Source organism: Dromiciops gliroides, chromosome 3, assembly GCF_019393635.1.
Source record: "Dromiciops gliroides isolate mDroGli1 chromosome 3, mDroGli1.pri, whole genome shotgun sequence".
NCBI classification, from domain to species: domain Eukaryota; kingdom Metazoa; phylum Chordata; class Mammalia; order Microbiotheria; family Microbiotheriidae; genus Dromiciops; species Dromiciops gliroides.
In genome coordinates, this window is record NC_057863.1 from 414,607,371 (window position 1) to 414,634,358 (window position 26,988).

General features: G+C 34.8%; 1 pseudogene; it reads right to left on the reverse strand.

Annotated features, from left to right (window-relative positions):
• The window catches only part of LOC122747729, a 77,217-nt pseudogene extending 67,833 nt beyond the window's left edge, over positions 1 to 9,384 (reverse strand).
• Between the last annotated feature and the right edge of the window lie 17,604 nt (positions 9,385 to 26,988).

Genomic DNA, 26,988 nt, shown 5'->3' on the forward strand with positions numbered 1-26,988 from the left:
CATTTGCCTTTGGTGGAAGAACAAAATTAATTTAGCAATTTAGCCATTTTTAATTCATAAGTCCTTTTAAAAAAGAGTCAAGTTATTATTCAGCAAAATTAATTTTCTTTTATAATAAAGTCCTCCTTAAGAATTAATACATATATTAACATTGTTTCAATGAAAAGGAATTCCAGTTGTTACTAATTATATTTTAAAAAAAAACATGCTCTGTGTGTTTGTCAATAAAAGCAATTTTTAAAATGATATTGAAAATTTGTATGAATGCTGAATAGAAGTGATAATCCAACTCTCCTATAATTCTACATTTAGGGATTACAAGTGTTTTAAATGTATATGAATTATGAACTGGATTCTAAATTCTTAATCATACTCTAGTATCTCATAGTCAATATTTCCCAAGGCTTTGTATGGGATCTTCTCTGTGTTCACTTTGGATCCCTTGGTAATCTCACCCACTCCCATTGATTTAATTCCATATCTTGTCTCTATGATTAACTTTAATCCCAAGCTCAAGTCCTATATTTTCAGTGGGCTCATTCCACCTGGATGATTTAATAATGTCTCAAATTAAAAAAAGATAATGTCTCAGATTTATTTTCTGAGTTATAGGTGGCTTGATTATTAGAATTCAAATTATTTTTCATCCCCATCATCATCTCCACTAAATAAACACAAGTTTTTGTCTCTCTGCACCACTATACTCTCAATTTTCCAGTGTTATAACTCGAGAATGATTGTTCATGCTACCCTACCTGTCATTCCACAAGTTCACTAAATTGGCATAACTTGCCATTTCTAGCAATGCAATATCTCTCTTATCCAACTTCTCCTAAATGCTATTACTATGCATAGTTTATTTTAGTCTCCAATTATTCTATGAAGATTATTATAAAACCTTTAAACATTTTTTGTTTTTCTCTGAAAATTCTATCAGTCCCTTCTCCAAGCCATCTTCAACATGATCCCGAACTGACATATTACTGCCATGTTACCCTGTACTTGGAAAACTTTCAATAAATGTCCACTGCCTGATTCATGGTGCATAATGTTCTTTTTATGACATTAAAAGCCCTTGGGAACCTGGTACTAACTTGCCCATCCAGTCTTTTTTTTTTCCATGCTAATCACCAAATATCCTTCTTTTTTTCTTTCATCTTTCTCCTGTAACACCTATTTCCTTGTTCCTAGTATACAGAATTCTAATTACTATCATTAAAATTAAAGATTTTTAGCATAATGGATTGAATTGGAATTTGAACGTTGGCCCAGAAAACTTAGCGATATTTGTGACATTGTTTCTAGGGGAATATTAATTTCAAATTTTAAATAATTATCTTACAAACTCAACCCAATAAACTATCTCTACTCAATTCATTTGTAAGTCAGTGACTTCCTATTATACAAAATCTGTTTGGGGAAAAAATGCCAATTTTAAAAATGAAGAATGCAATCAAATCTAAATGAAATATATTTTGTCTACAAGGTTTTTGGTTAGAAATTTTTATTTAAAATTATGGTAGTTATTTCTTTCTTAGAAGCCTATGATGGGGCAGCTAGGTGGTGCAGTGGATAAAGCACTGGCCCTGGATTCAGGAGTACCTGAGTTCAAATCTGGTCTCCAACACTTGATACTTACTAGCTGTGTGACCCTGGGCAAGTCACTTAACCACCATTCCCCTACAAAAATAAAAAGGCTATGAAAGAATTTTCAGAGAATGTTACTCTTCTAGTTTATTTCTGAAAATATTCATACTGTTCATATTATTTCTATAGTCGTATGTTGCACTGTTTTCTCCATAGAGTACACAATGCTATAGCAATGTAAAATGAAGAAATAGCATAAATAGCATTGAGATAATAATTAAAAAATTGCAAATAATTTGGGAGGAAGAGGATAAGAAAAACAACTTTAAATTATTGACAAAATACCATCTGAAATGAGATTTTCAGCTTGATGAGTGTGGTGAGTATGTTTATATATGTATATTTAGGTAGGAGTGTAGGCTATGGGAAAACAGAGGCAAAGTTCTGTGTTTGTGTAGTGGCAATGATGATGGGGTGATAAAAAACAATGAATTTAAATAGTTAAGCTAGCAATATCTCAGGTTGTGAATAGGACATATAAAATGCCGGAAAATTAGAAACAAAGGCAGAAATAAAATAAAATGAAAGGAAAAAATATTCCACTCTTTTTAGCTCTTATCCACACTGCATATAATACTCAGAAGCAGAAAATTGGGTAATGGGGCAAAAGTAAATATTTTTTGTGTGGCAAGAATAGGAACTTGAAAGCATTTACACTTTACGCTTAAAAGGTAGAAAAAAGTTTTAATCTATAAGAACCTTCTTATGTATGAAATGCAACTGCTATCTCCATTTCACAGATTAGAAAACACAGAGAGTATCCTATTCTCATAAAGAAAAATGGTTATCTATTTAAAATATGCCATGAAGTTCTTGGGGTAGAGCCAAGATGGTTGAGAGAAGCCAGGAAGTTGCCTGAGCTTTTCCATGTTTTCCCCCAAACAACATTAAATCAAGTCTCTAAACAGAATCTGAAACTAGAGAACTTACAAAAAGACAGAGAGACACTATGCTCCTACTTGAGATAATTTAGGAAACTTCAGGAAAGGTCTGTGTCACCTGGATGAAAGGGGAGGGCAGCTCAACACTGTTTGGCTCAGCACAGCTCTGCTCAGGGAGGCAGCTCAACACAGCTGCAGCTTGACACAGCTGAGACTGGGGCAGCTGAGAGTGTTAAGAAGCTTGAAACTGACTTGTATGCACCAAGTGGTATAGCATCCAAATTCTTAGGTGAGCAGTTAAATGAGTTACAAGAGGAAATAGACAGCAAAACTAAACTAGTGGGAGATCTGAACATTGCCCTTTCAGAATTAGAGTAATCTAACCACAAGGAATAAGAAAGAAGTTATAGAGATGAATAGAGTGTTAGAAAAGCCAGATATGATAGATATATGGAGAAAATTGACTGGGGATAGAAAGGAATATATCTTTTTCTCAGTGGTACATGGCACTTATTCAAAAATTGACCATGTAATAGGGCAACCCCCCCCACACACACACATAATCAAATGTAGAAAGGCAGCTATAGTAAATGCACCCTTCTAATATCATGATACAATAAAAATTATATGTAATAAAGAGCCATGGAAAGGTATACTGAAAATTATTTGGAAACTAAATAATCTGCTCCTAAAGAATGAGTGGGTTAAATAACAAATCATAAAAACAGTAAATAATTTCACCCATGAGAATGACAATACTGAGACAACATACTGAAACCTATGGGATACAGGCAAAGCAGGTGTTAGGGAAATTTTTATATCTCTGACTGCTTAAATCAATAAAAAAGAGAAAGGGGAGATAAATGAATTGAGCATGCAACTAAAAAAGCTAGAAAAAGAACAAATTAAAATTCCCAATTAAATACTAAATTAGAAATCCTGAAAAACAGCCAAATCTTCCATCTTCCCCTCTATATAAAAACTCTTTCATGCTTTTGATATGAGATCTTTTATTCCATTCTACCTCTCCCTTTCCCCTAATTCCAGTTCATTCTTCTTTGTCAATGCTTTATTTTATTTTATTTTATTTTATTTTATTTTATTTTATTATTGTATATTATTACACACAGCCAACATACACATGCCCTCTGTTTATGTAAATGTTTATCTAAATTATTCTAAACTTCCGTAGTTAAATAAAAAACTATCTTAGAAATTATGACTATTATCTTACCATGTATGACAAACTGTTTAACCAAATTAAATCTTATATGATTCCTCTTTCCTGTTTAGCTTTTTATATTTCTCTTGAATTTTGTTTTTGAAGTTTAAATATTCTCTTAAGTGACAGATAGGTGTCATAGTGGGTAGAGCACTGGCCCTGCATTCAGGAGGACCTGAGTTCAAATCTGGACTCAGGCATTTGACACTTAATAGCTGTGTGACCCTGGGCAAGCCAGTTAATGCCATTTGCCTCACAAAGAAATAATAGTAATAATAATTTAAATAAATAAATAAATATTCTATTAAGCTGTGGTCTTTTCATCAGGAATGGTTGAAAGTCCTCTATTTCCTAAAACATTCATTATTATTTATGATTATGCTTGTTTTTCCTAGGAAGGTGTTTCTAGATTATAATCCTAGATCCTTTGCCTCATAAAATATCATATTTCAGCCTTCCATTTTATAAATAAAGAAGGAGTTAAATTATGTGTAATGCTGATTGTGTTTCCGCAGTATATGAATTGTTCTTTTCTGGCTGTTTGCAGTATTTTTTCTTTGACAGAATAGTTTTGTACTTTAGCTATAATATTCCTGTGAGATTTCATTTTGGAAGGTGAGCAGTGGAGTCTTTCAATTTACTTTTTACCCTCTTATTCTAGGATAAATTGGCACTTTTACTTCATTATTTCTTGAAAGATAATGACTAGGTGCTTTTTGATCATAATATTCACATGGTCCAATAATTCATTTCATTTCTTTTCTTTTTTTGTCTTTTTTTTTTTTTTTTGGCAAGACAATAAGGGTTAAGTAGTGACTTGCCCAGGGTCATACAGCTAGTAAGAGTCAAGTGTCTGAGACTGGATTTTGTACTCAGGTCCTCCTGAATCCAGGGCCAGTGCTTTATCCACTGTACCACCTGGATGCCCCCCCAGATGGTCCAATGATTCTTAAATTATCTCTTCTCAATCTATTTTCCATACAAATTGTTTATCCAATGAGGTATTTCTCAAAGTTTTTTTTTTTTCCATTCTTTTCATTTTGTCTTATTGATCCCTAATGTCTCATGGAATGGTTTTATTTGCCTGATTTTTTTTTCTGGTGAGGCAATAAGGGTTAAGTGACTTGCCCAGTGTCACACAGGTAGTAAGTGTCAAGTGTCTGAAACTGGATTGGAACTCAGGTCCTCCTGAATCCAGAGCCAGTGCTTTATCCACTGTGCTACCTAGATGCCCCTCTGATACTATTTTTAAGTAAGTATTTTCTTCATTGTTCTACTTTTGAAAGATTTCTTCAGTGAATTGTTGTGCCTCATCAACCATTTTCCCTATTATTTTTTAAAATATTATTTTCATCAATATTTTGTGCCTTCTTCAACAAGTTATAGAATATTTTTTAATAATTTTCTTATACCACTCTCATTGGTTTCCCTTCAATTTCTATCTCTCTTGTTTGATTTTTATAAACCTTTTTGAGCTCTTATAGGAAATCATTTTGAGCATAAGACTAATTCACTTTTTTTTTTACTTTGAGGTTTTTTGATGTAGCAGTGTATAATTGTTGTCTTCTGTACTTGTGTTTTGATCTTCCCTTTCACCATAGCAACTTTTTATGGTCAGATTTTTTTTCTGTTGTTTGCCCATTTTCCTAGCCTATTTATCAATTTAAAATTTTATGTAATACTTTGGCTCTGCTCCTGTGGTGCAGAGCACCCTTTCCAAAGCTTCAGGTTTTTTTTTTGTGTGTGTGTGGTTTTTTTTGTCCCCAACTGTTCTCAATACTAATTCTAAGGTGCCTATATGCCTATATGCTTTCACTTCTTCTAAGGTGGTATGATCTAAAGAGAGGTGTGTTACCTATTCTTCTGAACTGTACTCTGTTCTGAAAGCCACCATAAATAATCTTTTCTACCTTGGAAGTGTAACCAGTGTTTCTGCTTCCTTGAATCCATAAGTTCTCCTGTCTTGGTTCTCTTCCTGACACAGGGACTGTAAATCAGGACTGTGAACAAGATCTGTGTATAGGCAATGCAACAAAGTTCTGCATCCAACGCCAGCAAAGTGAAGCCTTGATCCCCTATTGACCAGTTGTTCCACCCCATTACAGTCTGAAGACTGAGTTGCCCCAAAGGATTCTACTGTTTTGCATAGGCTGTGTACTACAACTGGCTTACTGAAGTGAAGCCTGTTGCTGACCTGCAGTGATACTGACAGTGTTGTGTGCCATTCTCACCCATGTGTGACAGATCTTTCCTGCCCACCTTCTAACTTGTCTTGGGATCCAAATTTTTTTCACTCTATGATTTTTTTTTCTGTCACTCCAGAAACCAGAATTTGGGAGAGCTCAGGAAATTCCCTGATTTTTCTCTGCTTTCTTGACTCTGCTTCCCTGCCCCCAAACATTTTCAAAATAGTAATTTGACAAGTGTATTTGAGATGATATCAATGTCTCTGGATATAAAGGAATCAGAAGAAAGTCAATTGTAATTTTTCATTATTACCATATTAGGAAGTAAAATCAGAGAGAAAGAATTTCTAATTAGAATAAAATATTTAAAAAATCAAGCAGGTATTTTTTTTTTTACTTTTTTGATAGTTCAGTATTTTTATCATTTTCCAGTTACATATAATGATAGATTTCAACATTTGTTTTCATAGGATTTTTAGTTCCAAATTTTTCTTCCACCCTCCCATCCCTCCCTCCTCCCCAAGACAGAAAGCTAAAATAGAATATATGTGTGCAATCACATTAAACATATTTCTGTTTCACAAATCTTCTTGTGAAAGAAGAATCAGAGCAAAAGGGAAAAACCTCACAAAAGAAGGAAAAAAAATAGCCCAAAAGTAGAAATAGTATGGCTCAATTCATAAACCACAGTTGTTTTTCTGGATGTTGAGAATATTTTCTATCACGAAGTTCTTTGAAATTATTTTGGACCATCGCATTGCTGAAAAGAGCCAAGTCTATCACCATTGTTCATCACACAATGTTGCTGTTACTGTGTGAAATGTTCTTCTAGTTCTGCTTCTCTCAGTCATCATCAGTTCACGTAAGTCCTTCCAGGTTTCTCTGAACTCCTCCTGCTCATCATTACTTTACACCTTGATTTTTAAAAACTTTGTGTTCTAAATTTTCTTCCTCCTTCCCTACTTGTCCCTCCTTATGAAACCAAGCAATTCAATATAAGTTATAAATGTGCAAAACATCTTCTCATTAGTCAGGTTGTGAAATAAAATAGACAAAATAATTTTGCAAAGAGGAGCTAACAAATAAAATTATACTTCAATCTGTATTTAGATACCATCAGTTCGTTCTTTGTTGATGGTTTTCATTTTTCATATGTCCTTCTGATATCATTCTGCTCATCATTTCTTTCACAGTTACTATTGCTAACTGTAATAGCCGTCATCTTATTCCCTCCCCTTGATATTTACTCTATTTTCTATCTTCCTTTACCCTATCTATACTCAAAAGTATTTTGCTTTTTACTGCCCCCTGCCCCAATCTGTTCTTCCTTTCTTCACCTCTCCCCTGCCCATCTCTTTCCTCTCCCACTTTCCCTCAGGGCAAAATAAATTATGATACCCACTTGAGTGTGTATGTTATTTACTCTGAGCCAATTCTAATTATAGTAAGGTTCACTCACTCTCTAGCTCCTTGCCCATCTTCACCTGTACTCCATAAGCTTTTTCTTGTTCCTTTTATGTGAGCTACTTTTCCCCAGTCCACTTCTACCTTTCCCTTTCTTCCAGTGCATTACTCTTACCCCTTAACTTTATTTTGAAGATGTTATCATGGGTCAACTAATTGACACAGTGTACAAAGCACCAGCCCTAGACCCAGGAGACACTGAGCCCATATCCGGCCCAAGTCATAAATCACCCCACCCTGCCTGCCCCACAAAAAAAAACAAGGATAAACAAAATTAAATGCTTTACAGATATCATGCCTTCATATGCAATTCCCACCTGTGCCCTCTGTGTAAGTATATTTCTTTAAGCTGCACTAATACTGAGAAAGGGCTTGTGAATAAGAAGTATTCCCATGTGGGAATGTAAGCAGTTTAATCTTTTAATATCTCTCATGATTTCTTTTTCCTATTTACTTTTATATGCTTCTCTAGGGTCCTGTATGTGAAAGTCAAATCTTCTATTCAGTTCAGGTCTTTTCATCACAAATGTCTGAAAGTCCTCTTTCATTGAAGTCCCATTTTTTTGCCTGAAAAATTATACACAGTTTTGCTGGGTAGGTGATTTTTGGCTGTAGTCCAGGTTTCTTTGCCCTCTGCAATTTCATATTCCATGCCCTCTTGCCCTTTACATAGATGTTGCTAGATCTTGTGTTATCTTTCCTGTAGCTCCACAATATTTGTTTTCTTTTTCTCAAGCTGCTTGTAATATTTTCTCCTTGTGCTCAGATCTCTCATATTTGGCTATAATATTCATGAAAGTTTTCCTTTTGGGATCTCTTTCAGGAGGTGATCAGTGGATTTGATCAATTCCTCTTTTACCTTCTGTTTCTAGAATATCAGGTCAATTTTCCCTGATAATTTCTTGGAAGATGATGTCTAAACTCTTATTTTGTTCATGGTTTTCAGGTAGTCCAATGATTTTAACATTATCTCTCCTGGATCTATTTTCCTTGTCAACAGTTTTTCCAAGAAGATATTTCACATTGCCCACTATTTTTTATTCATTTTATGTGCTTTATTATGTACTGGTTTCTCATAAATTCACTAGCTTCTATTTGTCCAATCCTAATTCTTAGGCAATTATTTTCTTCAGAGAGCTTTTGTAGCTCCTTTTTCATTTGACTTTTCAAGCTGTTGACTTTTTTTTCATGATTTTCCTACATCACTCTCATTACTCTTTCCATTTTTTCCTCTACCTCTCTTACTTTATTTTCAAATCCTTTTTTGAGTGCCTCTATGGCCTGAAACCAATTCACATTTTTCTTGGGCACTTTGGATATTGGAGCCCTGATATCACTATCCTGCTTTGAGGGTGCACCTTTATCTTCCTTGTTAGTAAAGAAACTTTCTATAGTTCACATCCTTCTCTGCCTGCTCATCTTGTCCATCTTTTACTTTACTTTTAACTCCTTCTTAAAATGGAGTTCTGCACCCAGGCTGTACTGTCCCAAGCTTCAGGGGGTCCCAGGTGGTATGACTTAAGTAGGGGCAGATTTTTTTCTTTCCTGGACTATGCTCTGGTTTGTAAATAATCCCAGCCCAACTTACTAATTAACTAGGCAACATTTTTTTTTTTTTGCTGTGGTTGTTAGCTCTGATGAGCCTACACTCCTCCCCCACCTTGGTTGCTGCCCTCAAGAATTCTTCCTGGCTCCCTGCTGGGGTAGCACAGGCAAATTCCTCCTCATCTCCCACAGACACCCCTGTATTCTCCCCCCTAATCCCAGCCAGCTCTTCTGCACTCTCAACAGACCATGAGATTAATTTCAAAAGACACCAGCTCTGCAGATTACTTGGAGACTTGGTGTAAATTTCTCTGGCACCACCTACCCAGGACTGTATCTGTGTCAGCAAGATTGCGGGCTTGTTCTCCACTCCCAGCACAGCACAGAAGCTCACTTCTGCTGAACTTCTAAGCTGTCTCTGGCTAAAAAATGGTCTCATCCAATCCTTTTCTTGGATATGCTGCTCCAGGAGTTGTCTTATGGTTGTATTTGGAGTTTTTTTGGAGTAATTGTGTCAGGAATCTGAGTGCTTACTTCTTTTCCCCCATCACCTTGGCAGATTATAAATTTGGTAGGATTAAAATATGGTAGAAGTGGGGCAGCTAGGTGGCACAGTGGATAAAACACTGGCCCTGGATTCAGAAGGACCTGAGGTCCCTTTGCAAATGAACAAAATTTGAATTTTCCTAGTTTTCCTACATACCACTGATTGTATTTGTATTTTTAAATATGAACCTCTTTTCAAAGTGATAAAGAATTTCCCATGACTATAATCTCTTCAAATTTTGATAGAATTTACAAAGAAAGCGTAATTGAAATGCATTAGAAATCACCCATCCATGATTTAGCCATGGATTTTTCATCATCAGGCAACAGAAATTAAAAAAAAAAAATATAATAACACAACTATTATCCTAAGGTTAAACACTTTCTTCCAGATTCTACAGATAACTTTTGCTCGTTGGATTTTAGAGGAATTCATTTCTATCCATATTATCCAGTGAATTCAAATTTAGAGTTTATCCACAACATAATAGTACATACTGATTACTGAATTTACTTAAACTACAATAAAGAAAGGTAGGTGTCAATAATGGCTCCAGTGTTGCAAATCTGCATGTCTGAGATTAAATTATTTTTTAACTTAGAATATTCCATACTAGGAGACAGCTAGGTGGTGCAGTGGATAGAGCACTGGCCCTGGAGTCAGGAGTACCTGAGTTCAAATCCGGCCTCAGACACTTAACACTTACTAGCTGTTTGACCCTGGGCAAGTCACTTAATCCCAATTGCCTCACAAAAGTAGAAGAACAACAAGAACAAGAACAAGAACAAGAACAAGAACAAGAACAAGAAGAACAAGAAGAACAAGAACAAGAACAAGAACAAGAAGATTTCATACTAGCAGAGACTTTTCTCAGAAGTAGATTACCTTTATAGTTGTAGGAAAAGTGGCATATCCACATTTTTCCCAGTATCCCCAAAACATGTCAAATTACAATCTAAAATGACAAGATAAGCAATAATAATAATAATAATTATAATAATAATAATGTGTCCTTTACCTACATTAATGTAGGTACATCTTGTAGGAATGAAGAGATGATAGTACCATGGTCTGCTGTACCTCTCGAATAAAATGCTAAATTCAGGTACCCTATTCTACAGCCTTCTGAATAAAGGAGATTGCTTTGAACGACATCAGAAGGAACTAAGAATAGGGAAGTGTTTAAAATGTTTGCCATATGTAGACTTAAGGAAGTGTACATATTTAACTCATATCAGGAGTGATTTTGGAGAGATTGGATTCCTGTCTTTAAGTACTCCAAATGTTATCAAGTAAAATAGAATAAAAATTATTAGAAGAGGATTCATTTGCTAACAAAATGAGAAGAAAATTTTATTCTTCCAAATATTCCTGTGATTGATAGGAAGAGGTAATTCATTTGCAGTTTGTATCTGCTATATTCAATGCTTTTCCTGGGAATATAAGATAAAACTTCATCCCACTCAGTATTTTTAAAATTTTCTCCCTTTCATCATAGTCATATTTATTTCTGTCATACTCCCCATTAAAGAGTAAACTATTTTTAAAGCAGAGTTTGTAATATTTTCATTATCCACCCTGCAAATTACTTAAATACTTTTTATGCATTTGGTATACTGTTTGTGTTTACTTGTATTGATTCTCCCTATGCAAGCAAATAAAGATTTGTTGTACATATGTTTGTGTTGCTAGAATCTCTATAGTGTCTGGCATATAGTACAAAATTAATATATCCTTTTTGGATTTAATTTAATTTATAGCTCCATTATGCCTAGCAAAGATTATGAATTTAGCAAGTATATAATATGTTTATTATAGTTGAACACGGGAAAATAATTTTAAAATGTAAAACATATTTATTATTTTTAATTTAATGTCAATGACAAGTTAGTTCACGTAGACTTTCTGATTTTTCATAACACCATTTGAAAATATTTTTAAAAACCCAAAATTATAATCAACATTGGAAGGTATAATCAACATGGGAGGGATAGCCCCTCTTTAAAAAAGCAATGAAAGAAAAAAGAAAGTAATACGCATATCAGAATATTCTCATTTTTATATACGTTGATGAATTACTGAGATTTCTTTAATTTCAATATATTTAGTAGTCTTTAGAGGATAACAGCTAAAATGAAGCCTCTAATAATGACACTAGTAATAACCAATGAAGCAAATATAAAAATCTTATAGTAATACTGATGCTTAGTTCATTAATATTCAAAAAAATGGTTTTCTTATATACTCTTGAAGTCTAATTAGACTTCCTTCTAAGGCGTGTGCATACTGTCAAGCATTATAAACATTGTCTATTATATATAATAATTATGTATAATAATGATATATACATAAAATATAATTATGTATAATTATAATTGTTTATAGAATCGATAGGAATTTTTGATACTCATTGTTGTTTATATTTACATACTGAGATTAACTAAGGATTTTCACTAATACCCCACTTCAGAGTATAAAAATAATTTACCAAATAATTTACCAATAATTTACCAAAAAATCAGGAAAACTGAAAGCAAACATTAAGCTTTAAAGGTGATCACTGAGTTTAAGTATTTTAACATAAGATTATTTTTCTGTTGCATTCAGCTAGTTCTTTTTTTAAATGGAAGTAAATTAGTTATTACCAAATAATATTGGAGGTAATACAAACTGGAAAACATGTAAAATTGACTGCTTATGCATAATTATAAAATGTAATATATGTTCAAGTTTTATTTTAAACATTTATAGTAATTTATGATATATATTTTTCATGTGTGAGTAAAACAATAAAAAAGGAGGGAAAACATTTGTAGACAATTTTTTTTTTTAAAAAAGAAAGAGATATGAACCAGAAGTGATTTGTCTTCAGTGTGGCTTCCTCTTTGGCTACTCCTGGAATCTTACTAAGGGTTCAAGTCAGAACTAAATGAGCAATAGCCATCACACAGGGATGGGGGATGGGCTTACGTAGCTGGAGCATGATGAAGTGTACTCTCTAAAGTCAAATGGAGAAAATTAAGCATATCAGGTAAGTAGTTGTATAAGTGAGTTGTACTGAAAGAGATATTTCCCACTCTAGTATACTAAAAAAAAATCTCATAGAAGAATTATAGCTCACCATTAAAAAAAAATAATTGGCTGGACCTTGGGGAAAACATTAACTCTCTTGTATAATAAAATTTATTACAGCTGAATTGGGAAAGACCCCTCAAATTCTGTGTTCTTTCAGGGTAGTTTCTGTGGAAGAGTTGAGGGAGTTATTTTGGTGTAAATAGACAACATAGAAGTTATTTGTTTTTTTTTTTTTTTGTATTTGAAGTCTGAGAAAAACCTGAGCTCTAAAATTATTTTGATTTTTTTCATTTAAAAATTAACCTTTGAGGGGGTGGAGCCAAGATGGTGGAGAGGAAGCAGCAAGCTGCCTGAGCTTTCCTTCTGTTCCCTCAAAAAGAACATTAAATCAAACCACTGGATGGATTCTGAAACTACAGAACCTGCAAAGAGACAGAGAGATACAGTCTTCCAACCAGAGATAATTTAGAAGACTTTAGGAAAAGGTTGGTCTGACTCAGGCAAAAGGGAGGCCCAGCGCAGGGCAGCAGCCCAGCACGGAGGGGGTCAGGGAAAGTCAGCAGGAGCTGTGGGCCACAGACAAACAACTGAGGACCCTTGAACCTGGCTCAAAAATCTGGTGGCCAAGAAGGACAGTGGAAAAACCTACCTGCACTGGCCGGGAGGGCGGGCAATAGGGCCATGAACGGGAGAGGCGGGATCCAGTGCCTGGCCCAGCACACCCAGACAGGAAGTGCAGGGGGTCGAACTGCACACACTATAAAGGCCTCAGAGCAAAAAGCCGGTCACACAGCACCTATACCCCTGCACAAGAAACCCAAAACAGGGACCCTGGTTCCCCCAGAGCAGACCTCAACTTAAAAAATAAATAAACAAGCTGCAATAATGAGTAAGAAGCAAAACAGAACCCTCTCCATTGAGAGCTTCTGTTTTAATAGGGAAGAAGCCAACACAAACTCAGATGAGGACAATACCCTCAAATTGCCTACATGTGAAGCCTCATGAGGCAATGTGAATTAATCTCAAGAACAAAAAGCCTTCCTGGAAGAGCTCAAAAAGGATTTTAAAAATCAATTGAGAGTGGTAGAAGAAAAAATGGGGAGAGAAATGAAAGCAAAACAAGAAAACTATGAAAAAAGAATCAGCAGCTTGGAAAAGGAAACACATAATATCACTGAAGAAAACAATACTTTAAAAAATTCATTTGGCCAAATGGAAAAAAAAAAGGTGCATAATTTCATTGAAGAAAACACTGCCTTAAAAAATTCATCTGGCCAAATGGAGGAAAAGGTACATAATCTCACTGAAGAAAACAATGCCATAAAAATTAAAATGGGACATTTGGAAGATAAGGAATCCATGAGACACCTGGAATCAGCCAAGCAGAATCAAAAGAATGAAAAAAATAGAAGAAAATGTGAAATACCTCATTGGAAAGACAACTGTTCTGGAAAACAGATCAAGGAGAGACAATTTGAGAATCTTTGGACTGCCTGAAAGCCATGACCAGAAAAAGAATCTAGATACCATATTCCAGGAAATTATTGAGGAGAACTGCCCTAATATCATAGAATCAGAGGATAAAATCATCATTGAAAGAATCCACCAATCACCTCCTGAAAGAGACCCCAAAAGGAAAACTCCAAGGACTATTGTAGCCAATTCCAGAATTATCAGGTGAAGGAGCAAATACTCCAAGCAGCCAGAAAGAAGCAATTTAAATATCATGGAGCCATAGTCAGGATTCCCCAGGACCTGGCAGCTTCAACATTAAAGGACCACAAGGCTTGGAATATGATATTCTAGAAGGCAAAGGAGCTTGGATTGCAGTCACGAATCTATTACCCAGCAAAATTGATCATTATCTTTCAGGGGAAAAGATGGAAATTTAGTGATATTGGGGACTTTCAATTTTTCCTGGTGAAAAGACCAGAACTGAATAGAAAATTCCATCTAAATATACAAGACTCAAGAGAAGTTTAAAAAGGTAAACAGAGGGAAAAAAAAGTTACCCTATTAGGTTAAACTGTTTATATCCCTACATCGAAAGATAATACTCATAAGTCTTAAGAACTGTAAATGTATTTGGGCAGAGAGAAGGACTTTACACAGAGGGTATAAATAGAAATTGTCTTTGATGTGTTGATACAAAAAAAAATTAAGGGGTTAAAAAGGGAGTCTCTGGGGAGGAGAGGAAAGGGGAGGTGGAATGGGATGAATTATATCATATGAAGAGGTAAAAAAAAAAAACGTATTACAATAGAGGGAAAGAAAGGAGGGGTAAACATTGTTTCAACACTATTCTCATTAGATTTGATTCAAAGAGGGAATAACATATACATTCATTGGGATAAAGAAACAACTCACTCTTTAGGGAAGCAAAAGGGGAAGGGAAAGGGGGGGATGGATAGAAGGGAGGACAAAAGTGAAAGAGGAGATTAATGAATTGGGCATGCAGCTTAAAAACCTAGAAAAAGAACAAATTAGAAATCCCCAATTATAGACTAAACTAGAGATCCTGAAAATAAAAGGAGAAATTAATAAAATTGAAAGCAAAAAAAAACTGTAGAATTAATCAATAAAACTAAGAGCTGGTTTTATGAAAAAAAAACAATAAAATCAATAAAATATTGGTTAATTTGATTAAAAAAAAGAAAGAAGAAAACCAAATTACCAGTATCAAAAATGAAAAGGGTGATGTTGCCACCAATGAAGTGGAAATTTAATCAATAATTAGGAATTATTTTGCTCAACTGTATGCCAATAAATTTGACAGTCTAAATGAAATGGATGAATATTTACAAAAATACAAACTGCCCAGGTTAACTGAAGAGGAAATAAAATCTTTAAATAAACCCATATTAGAAAAAGAAATTGAACAAGCCATTAATGAACTCCCTAAGAAAAAATCCCCAGGGCCAGATGGATGAATTTTACCAAACATTTAAAGAACAATTAATTCCAATATTATACAAATTATTTGGAAAAATAGGTGAAGAAGGAGTTCTACCAAATTCGTTTTATGACACAAATATGGTGGTGATACCAAATCCAGGCAAAGCAAAAACAGAGAAAGAAAATTATAGACCAATCTCCCTAATGAATATTGATGCTAAAATCTTAAATAAGATATTAGCAAGGAGATTACAGCAAGTGATCACCAGGATAATACACTATGACCAGGTAGGATTTATACCAGGAATGCAGGGCTGGTTCAACATTAGGAAAACTATTAACATAATCAACCACATCAATAAGAAAACCAACCAAAATCATATGATTATCGCAATAGATGCAGAGAAAGCTTTTGACAAAGTACAGCACCCATTCCTAATAAAAACACTAGAGAGTTTAGGAATAGGGGGAGCTTTCCTTAGAATAATAAACAGTATCTACCTAAAGCCATCAGCAAGTATTATATGCAATGGAGATAAATTAGAGGCCTTCCCAATAAGATCAGGGGTGAAACAGGGATGTCCATTATCACCCCTATTATTTAATATTGTTCTAGAAATGTTAGCTTTAGCAATCAGAGAAGAGAAGGGAATTAAAGGAATTAGAATAGGCAAGGAGGAAACAAAACTATCACTCTTTGCAGATGATATGATGGTATACTTAAGGAATCCTCGAGAATCAAGTCAAAAATTACTTGAAACAATTAACAACTTTAGCAAAGTAGCAGGATATAAAATAAATCCACATAAATCATCAGCATTTCTATACATGACCAACAAAGTCCAGCAGCAAGAGATAGAAAGAGAAATTCCATTTAAATTAACGGTAGATAATATAAAATACTTGGGAGTCTACTTGCCAAGACAAACCCAGGAACTCTATGAACACAACTACCAAACACTCTTCACACAAATCAAATCAGATCTAAATAATTGGAAAGATATCAATTGCTCATGGATAGGCAGAGCTAATATAGTAAAAATGACAATACTGCCTAAATTAATTTACTTATTCAGTGCCATACCAATCAGACTACCTAAAAACTATTTTATAGAGCTAGAAAAAATAATAAAAAAATTCATCTGGAAAAACAAAAAATCAAGAATATCCAGGGAAATAATGAAAAAAAATTCACAGGAAGGTGGGTTAGCGGTACCAAACCTGGAGCTTTACTACAAAGTGGCAGTCATCAAAACTATCTGATACTGGCTAAAAATAGAGTGGTAGATCAATGGAATAGACTAGGCTCAGGAAATACAGTAGTAAATGACACTAGTCATGTAGTGTTTGATAAACCCAAAGACTCCACCTTCTGGGATAGGAACTCAGTATTTGACAATATCTGCTGGGAAAACTGGAAGATAGTATGGGAGAAATTAGGCATAGAACAACATCTTACACCTTATACTAAAATAAGGTCAAAATGGATACATGATTTAGACATAAGAGGTGATACCATAGGTAAATTAGGAGAGAAAGGAATAGTCTACCTATCAGATCTTTGGAAAGGAAAACAGTTTATGACCAAACAAGAGATAGAGTATATTATAAAATGCAAAATGGATGATTTTGATTACATCAAATTAAAAAATTTTTGTACAAATAGAAGCAATGCATCCAAAATTAGAAGGGAGGCAGAAAGCTGGGAAACAATTTTTATGGCCAGTAGTTCTGATAAAGGCCTTGTTTCTAAAATATATAGGGAACTAAATCATATTTATAAGAATCCAAGTCATTCCCCAATTGAGAAATGATCAAAGGATATGAACAGGCAGTTTTCTGATGAAGAAACCAAAGCTATCTATTCCCATATGAAAAAATGCTCTAAATCTCTAATGGTTAGAGAGATGCAAATTAAAACAACTCTGAGGTACCACCTGACACCTATCAGATTGGCTAAAATGACAAAAAAGGAAAATAATAAATGTTAGAGAAGCTGTGGGAAAATTGGAACACTAATGCATTGTTGGTGGAGTTGTGAACTGATCCAACCATTCTGGAGAGCAATTTTGAATTATGCCCAAAGGGTGATAAAGCTATCCATATCCTTTGACCCAGCAATACCACTTTTGAGTCTTTTTCCCAAAGAAATCATGGAAAGGGGAAAGGGAACCAGATGTACAAAAATATTTATAGCTGCTCTTTATGTGGTGGCAAGGAATTGGAATTTGAGGGGATGCCCATCAATTGGGGAATGGCTGGACAAGTTGTGGTATATGAATACAATGGAATACTATTGTGCTGCAAGAAATGATGAGCAGGAAGAGTTCAGAGAAACCTGGAGGGTCTTGCGTGGGCTGATGGTGAGTGAGATAAGCAGAACTATCAGAACATTGTACACAGTATCATCAACATTGAGTGTTGATCTACTGTGATGGACTATATTCTTCTCACCAATGCAATGGTACAGAAGTATTCCAGGGAGCTCATGATAGAAGAGGATCTCCAAATCCAAGAAAAAAAAAAAAAAAGAACTGTGCAGTATAGATGCTGAATGAACCATACTATTTCTTTTGTTTTTGGTGCTGTTGTTTTTTCTATTTTGAGGTTTTTCATCATTGCTCTGATTTTTCTCTTGTGTCATGACTAATGCAGAAATAGGATTAATGTTATTATGTGTATAATTTTATATATATATATACATATATACATATACATATATACATATATATATACATATATACATATATATATATGTATATGTGTATATATATATATATATATATATAAAACCTATATCGGATTGCCTGCTGTCTGGGGTAGGGGGGAGGGAGGGGAGGGAGGGAGAAGGCTCTGAAATTGGAGAGCCTGTATGGACAGGGGTTGAGAACTGTCTTCGCATGTAACGGGAAAAAAATAAAATATTAATTTAAAAAAATTAACCTTTGATATTAATTCAGAAATAAGGCTGAATAAATATATAAAGAAAGGAAATGAAAGGTGTATACTTACTTGTTGGAAAAGGGGGAAAAAGTAATTTCCTTTATTGCTCATATCCTCATTCACTTCTTACCCCTTTCAAATATGACTTCCAGCATTACTCTTCTGTGTAAAATACTCTCAGATTAACAATACATTTTTAATTCCTAGATTCAATCGTGTTTTCTTCTTTTTTTTCTCTGAAATTTTTGTCTTGTTGACCATTGTTTTCTTTAGACATTCCTCCCACACTGGGTTTTTATCATGCTGTTTTCTCTTGATTTTCTTTTCTTCCTGGTCACCCTTGTTTAGTGCCCTTTCCTGGATCATTAATGCTTCTTTAATTCAATGTCAACCCAAAACACGTAAGTCAAGACATCACCCTCCTGTTGTCATTGGTCCTCTTTGAGAATGAAGGAAGACCACCACCAACAATACCTTAAACATGGCTGTACCTGACAGTTTTAATTTGGGGCTTTTCTTTTTTCTCTACATTCTGTCTCTTGATGATATCTTTAATTCCTATAATTTCAGCTCTCATCTATATGTAGATTACTATCAGATTCACATATCCAGCTTTGACTTCTCTCCTGGTTTATATCCCTATATCCTCAATTCCATACTGAGTGTCCATCTATATTATGAACAGACATCTCAGACAACACTTCCAAAGTGATACTCATATACTCTATTCTTAAAATCACTCCCTCTTTGATATGTTGTTGTTGTTGAAGATAACATTATCTTTCTGGTCTCCCAGGATCACAGCCTCAGAGTCATCTGCCTCTACCTTCATTCAACTCTTCACATACAAACAATAGCCAAGTCTCATGAATCACCCCATATCTACCTCCTACATACATGTACTTCTCTCATATCATTCACATACTACTATGGTTCCAATCCTCATATTGTTTCATAACTTTCCTCCCCATTTCTACAACCCATCCTTCACAAAAGTGCCAAAATATTATTCCTAGAGCATGCACCTGAAAAGACATTTGTTCCCTGCCATATTTCAGTAAAAATATAAACCTTAATTTGCCTTTAAAACTCTGACTCCAGTCTATTATCCCAAATTGATTTCATATTCTTCTTCACACATTATATGTTTGAGCAAAGTTGCTATATATCATAAGCCTTACCTTTCTTCAATACTCAGATGACTATCACTCCATATATGAAATCTGACCTGATTTTTTCCATTCTATTCCCATGTTAATATTTTCCCTTCCCAAAGAAGAAATCAATAGGAATATGTATATGTATACACATTCATATGTGTATGTACAAATCCCTATTGATTTTTCACATATATGCTATTTTTCTTTGTAATGAAGGTATCAATAGGAATATGTATGAATATGTATATACACACATATATGATATTTACTTTTAAATGCAGTTGTTATATATACCTCTTTTAGGTGAACTTCCTTAAAGCATTTCCTTCTTTTATCCACACCTGTCCTCCTATTTCCTCCCCTCTCTTCTTTCCTATAGGTAGATAGATAAACATACATACATATATAGATGTATAGATTCAAATATAGATCTATCTATCTTTTGGGAGAAATACTCAGCTTGAACAATCTATGACATGGTACACAAAGGGAATAAATACTAACACTAAACATAAGACTTTTACATTTCCATAAGTTATTCGACCTTTAAAAAAGTTAACTCATAGAGGATTTTCTTCATTCCTTTTTATTTCACTAGAATATGGTGTATTACCTTCAATAACATCTATATATCCCATGCTTTTCCCCTCTTTCAAATGAAGAATAATAAAGGGTAATGAAATGATTGATATATAGTAAGCATATTTATTAGATGATATATTTAATTTGACAAGAATTGATTATAGAACATTGTTTTAATTTCCTTGTAGGTCTGGCTGTCTCTCCATCTTTGTCTTCTTATTTACCCCTCTACATTCGTCACACTCTCTCTTTCTCATATATAAAGTATCACCAATATCTTTCCCATTGCCTCTACGAAAAAAAATCCTTCGTAATAACCTGCCATCCCCTCAAGCTAACATTTTATAAAGCTCTTATGTGCCAGACACTGTGCTATGATTACAAGTACAATGTCATTTGATAGTCACAACAACCCTAATAGGTAAGTGCTATTATTATCTCATTTTAAAGACAGGGAAACTGAAGCAAACATACTAAATTGTAATTCTGGTTTCCCTGACACATGAAACTTCCAAACCCATCACTTTGATGCAAAATATCAAAATATTTTAATTAAATTCTGAGTTTCCTCAGTCTATTACTGTACTGAATTTCTACTGTACAGATTTCCTTATAGAAGACCAGCTATTTATTCAATTTTTACTTCTTGAGTTGAACAATCCATGTCAATTTAGGTGACATTGACACAATTTTACCTAGACAAGTAAACTTTGTTGAGTTATTTCAAACTAGCTGAAGTTTTGTTTATTCTCTACTACAAAAAAAAAAAAACAAAACAAAAACAAAAAACACCTTCTACAAGAAAAATGAATTTATCACTCTCCAGAAAGGGGAGAGAGACTTGTACTATTTGGTCTTAATCTTAATCCTAGCAGCTAATCTCCAAAAACACAATCAAATATTTGTTTTCTTTTGGTTTTGTTTGTCCCATTTACAAAGACCTTTAAGCCATAATCTGAACATTAACAGTAAGCATAATATATTTGAATTTAAAATATAGTTTCTATTTGTAATACCATAAATTTCCATAAACCAGTACAAAGGCTTCCATTATTTTCTTATCTGTTTTTAATCTATAAATATCTCACTTGGTCAAATATCTAAATGAAGAAAGAAAGAATACTTCAACTGTTTCTTCGATGATGATGCAGTAGGAGGAATTTGAAAAAGTTGTGGCATTGAGAGATCTAATAGTTCTTGGGAATAAATGGAGTAGAATCACTGAGAGCTTCTGAGAGAGGTATATGGGAGAAAGGGGCCATGTAATTTAAACATTTTGTCTGCAAGCATACCCATCAATGGGTTCAAAGTGGGCTTAGCCTACAATCTCTTAGACCAAGTTAACAACTTATATGCTATTGAAAACAGAATCAAGGGAATATTCACCTGTTGACTCACATGTAACGACTGCTTCTAGTCCTGCTATCACAGAGCCAACCATTCCTGTGGGAAGGATGCAAATCCCTACTGCCAAAGCAGGAAGTCACTTTATAGATTTAATCCATCCTCAGGGAAGCCTGTCAGGGAGAACAAGGGCACTAGTGGGCCAATGGCTGCTAATGTTCCTGCTGCCAAGGGAAGCAACTCAGGAATCTAAGATAGCAATGTAGAACAAATTGAGTGTAACATGACCTTGGAAGTACTGAAACTATCCAACCCTTCAGAACTAATTCTGAAATCAACATTACTTCAAAAAAATCAAGCTTGGTATAGTGCCCAGGGAACACAGCTCCACATTAACATCATAGATAAAGAAAAAAAAAAAGGTTTTGACAAAATACAACACATTCCCATCAAAAAATAGAAAGCATAGTGATAAACGGAGCCTTTGCTAAAATGACAACTAGAGGGTCTGAGCCAAGATGGTGGAAGAAAGGCAGTGACTTGCCTGAGCTTTCCCCATGACCCCTCCAAATACCTTCAAATAATGCCATAAGATATTCTTGGAGCAAAAGAACCCACAAAATGACAGGATGAAATCATTTTCCAGTAAAAGAGAATTTAGAAGGTTGGTAGGAAATGTCTGTTGTGCCAAGGTGACAGTCAAGTGCAGCCCAGCACGAGGTTTTACCATAATAGTCTGAACCCCAGCACAGACACAATCCCAGAAAAATAAAAACTGAGGAGCCTCTGCATCACCTGTAGCAGCAGCTGCTTCTGGAATTCAGCCCATGGATGGTGAGGGAGTTGATTGTTTGGCCAGTGGGAGATTACAGGGTTTTCTCTGCTAGTGATGAGGTGGGAATCTATTTGTTTTGCCCATGCTCACATCCAGTTCTCAATCTTGGGTGGCAGTCCCAGGCATAGGATGAGCAAAAGCATATAAGAGCTTGTAACCACAGTACAGCAGGTTTCTCTTTACTGTTCCAGGGTGGAGACCCAGGCCTGTGGTTGCTTGCAGAACAGGGCACAGGCCAGGAGAGTAGTAAACATACCTTTCCTTAAATCATAACACCTTGGAAGAACCTATGGACTTTCAAATTCCTAGAAGTATCGCTGAGACCAGCTGTTTAAACCCCCTGAAACTTGGAACAGTTTGCCCTCCACCCTGGAAGCAGTGCCCCATTTTAACAAAGAGTTAAAAGTCAAGAAATTGACTGTGAAAATGAGCAAACAGAAAAAAAAAATAATGACTCTAGAAAGTTTCTCTGATGAAAAGGAAGATCACAATACACCCTCAAAAGAAGATAAGAAAGTCAAAGGTCCTACATCTAAAGCTTCCAAGGAAAATAGGAATTGGTCTCAGAGCACAGAAGGGTTCAAAAAAGACATTGAAAATTAAATAATAGAGGTAGAGGAAAAAATGGAAAGAGAAATGAGTCTGATGCAAGAAAATCCTGTAAATAAATCAACAGCTTGAAAAGCCAAATGGCCCAAATGGAAAAGGAGGGACAAAAGGTTTCTGAATTAAATAACTCCTTAAAAATTAGAATTGAGCAAATGGAACCTAATGAATTTATGAGAAATCAAGAAACAATAAGGCAAAACTGAAAGAATGAAAAAAATAGAAGGCAATGTGAAATATCTCATTGGAATAAAAACTGACCTGGAGGGGTGTGTTGACTGTTCTCCTGGTCTGCACTGCATTCTTTCCTGAGAATTATTTGGGATCCCTTGGGATTGCAACTGATACTGCTCCTTAAGCTGCCTTTTCCTTTATGTATATAAATGAGACTGATTCTTGGGCCTTCCAATCCCTCATGATTGAAAGTGTTTCTCTGCACTTGTCCTATGACCCCAGTGTGGATATAAGGAACAGATTTGCCAAACAGCAATTGGACCGCAATCCAATGCTATCACAGGGATCCCCTGTAATCTCTTGCCAATCAGTTTTCAGGTCCTTTTACTGCTTTTGTCTTGAGCTATCCTAAATCTGCTGCTGCTTCTGTTGATACCACCTAGAACTTCCGCTGGTATTTAATCCATATGGGCTACTGTTTAATCTTTTCCCTCTTGTCACAGATGTCTCTTTCTAATCTTCTAAATTGTCATGGGTTGCAAGAATATCTTGCTTTCACCTTCTATTTGCTCTGCTTGCTACTCTATAATTTGATTTGAGGTGATATTGTAAAGTTATTTGGATTTAAATGTTGGACAAGTTAAACTGAGTGATTTCTCTATTCTGCCCCCCAATTTTATAAGACTCAAGCCTGACTCTAGCCCCTCAATTTTTTAAGGCTCAAGTTGCAGAGAATGTATTTATCTGCTATATTGATAGGAATTTTCCTTATCTATAATTGCTTATTTCAGTGAAATCCCTAGTCCCTGTCATCATCCTATTCTTTTGCGAAACAAATAAAAAGTAAATACATTCTGAACTCTACATTTAACAATTAATATAGCAATTGCCATCAACATGATCAATTAATTGTTTACATGTCTCATGGTTCCTTATGATCCATAGGCTTATATCACTTGTGCTTTTTTTTAGACTTACCTATGATTTCATTTCTATCAAAAACTTCCAATTGAAAATTTACTTCCATCAATTAGCAAGTCAGTAACACTTTGTAATTTATATAACAAATCTGTGATTTCTAGATTTTGGGAATTGCCATGTGTCATCAATAGGTAAATGACTTTTTGTCCAAGGTCAGATACCTAGCATGTCTGATGGCCAGGACTTAAACCCAGGTCTTTCTGACTCCAAGCACAGCCCTCTATATATTCCTGCCTTTTTGTCTCATTGTACTTTCTAATGATAGAGGGGAAAATGGTTTTCATCCTGTTTTTTCCTCTTTACTTTGGTCACAATATGTGACCACAAATAACTATAAGATTACTTCTATCTCATTTAGTTTACAGTGATCTCTAACTTCCTTCTTCATTCCATCTTCTATTTAAGTTTCTGGTAATTCCTCCATCATTATTTTTTTTTTCATTTTCAATGTAAAATTAAAAAAAAATAATCATGAATTATAGTTATTGTGCATGTTTTATTTCCAAACAATGGCCCTTAAAACAGAACAAAAGAAAGCAAAACAAACAAGCAAGACCTCCCTACAAAAACAAAACAAAACAAAACAAAAAACAATATTAAAGTGCTTCACCCATTTGAAGTTACCCCACATGATTTGAAATTACTGAAGTTCTTCAACCCTTTGATAGTTTCTTAAGTGTGCATCACCATCAAGTTCACAGAACATCCTGGGTCATAGACTATAGATGATGCTAAAATTACCTCAACATCTTTCCTTAGAATTTCAGTTTAAAGTAAGGCTCATAGAAAATCCTCTGGAATTCTAAGTGGCTTTGAACTCTTCAAGTGTAAACTTTTATTTTTTCTTTTTATTCCTAGGTAAAACAGTGATTTCTACCAACATATATTTTGTATTTATTCAGGGCTTTTAAGTAAAATGATGGTCAGCACTGATAAATTGTAATCTTATATTATTATTCAATGAAGAAAATCATGTTAAGGTAAATTATGATAGTAGTATGAGACTTATAAGGACGGTCCAAAAAAAGCTTACCTAGTGAAGTGAAAATATTCTCAAAATTGCATCAGGAGAATTCAACAGATTGTGTAAATTACTTGCACAATTTGGATATTAGTAGGAAAAGGCACTGAATTATCAGAGAATTGCTCATCTGGCTCCTAGAGGCTGGACATTGGTTTTCTAGAAACATTCATTATGTATTGGATGCTGACTAGGCAGTGCAGTAGATAAGTACTGGACCTGGAGTCAGGATGACCTGAATTCCAATCTCACCTAAGACACTAGCTGTATGACCCTGGGCAGCTTACTGAACTCCAATTGTCTTAGACATTCAGAGCAGTGCCCAGTCATCCTGATGCATAACTTGCCACTGCACCCAGATGGCTCTGGAGGAAAGAGTTAGGTTGGTGACTTTGAACAGCCCTCCCTCATTTATATCCAATTTACTGTAAGTCATCATCACATCACTAAAATGCCATGGTCCATTTTGAGAATGAAGGATAAACATATGTATATATGTGTATGTGTGTGTGCATTATTTTTATGCATATCTATATATCTATATGTGTGTATATATGTATATAAAATATATGTATGTAATAAACATATATATTGGTGTGGGTGTGTGACATATGCATATACATATATGTATATAAATACATATATGCTATGAGAAAATAATTATTAATAATGAATTTCTTGGGAGGACCCAGAAATCAGTTTGTCCTTTCTCCCCCCACTCCAAAGGTTCAGCTCTCAGAAAGTTTAATCTTGTCTGGGACAAGCCAGGGAAGAAAGAAAATGGAGATGCATTCTTTTGTCTAGCTCAGTGAACTGATGGGCATAAACTCCACCTAGATACTGGACTTCACTTTTGCTGTTCATGGAGGGTCTCTTCCACTATGTCGTTGGGTAGAGTTCATTTTGATTTGGACCATCTTCAAGTCCCATCACCTAATAGAATTGAATGATGCTAACCAATTGACTTTGATCAATGTGTAATGACCCACCTCTATCAAAAGAGGATAAATCCCTTGACCATACCTGGGTTTGGTACTCTCTGGCTGAGTGCTCTTCCTCTTAGGGTAGGGTAGGTGTTGTAGGTCTTCTGAAGTTTCCTTGAGACTCCGTGCTAGCTCTCTGAAATACAACATGGTTCTGGAGCTTTTCTGTAGCTTGTTCTAACTGCTAATGCAATTATTTGCTATCATATATGACATCAATTAATAATAAATACTTATTGCCAAAAATGGGTGCAATAGCAATTAATATGTAATAGTAATTAATCTATAAAATACAGTAGCCACAACAATTTTAATAAACGCAACATATACACATACATATACATATATATGTATATACATACACATTTGGAGATAGTATCATAAGAACTATCTTTCTTGTTTGATAATGATTGTGTAAAACCAATTCCTATTGATAGATTTTTACTTTACGGAAATGTGTCCTATACAATTTCTATGAAAATATCCTCTTCCTCATCTCCATTTTGAATCTGAGTCACAATGTTGTTGATACTGTGTACAATGTTCTAGCTCTTTTTCCTTCTCTCTCTCATTTCCTCTGTGCTTCCCAAGGAAGGACAGCTCTCTCTTCACTTGGACCATGCCTGCCCTCAGACCTCTCGTGAAGCCTAAAATCATCAAAAAGAGGACCAAGTTCATCTGCCACAATTCAGACCAAGATATCAAGATCAAGAGAAACTGGCCTAAACCAAGAGGCATTCACAGCAGAGTGTGAAGACGATTCAAGGACAAGATCTTGATGCCCAATATTGGTTATGGAAGCAATAAGAAGACAAAACACATTACCTAGTGGATTCAGGAATTTTTGGTGCACAACATCAAAGTGCCGCTGATGTGCAACAAATCTTACTGTGCTGA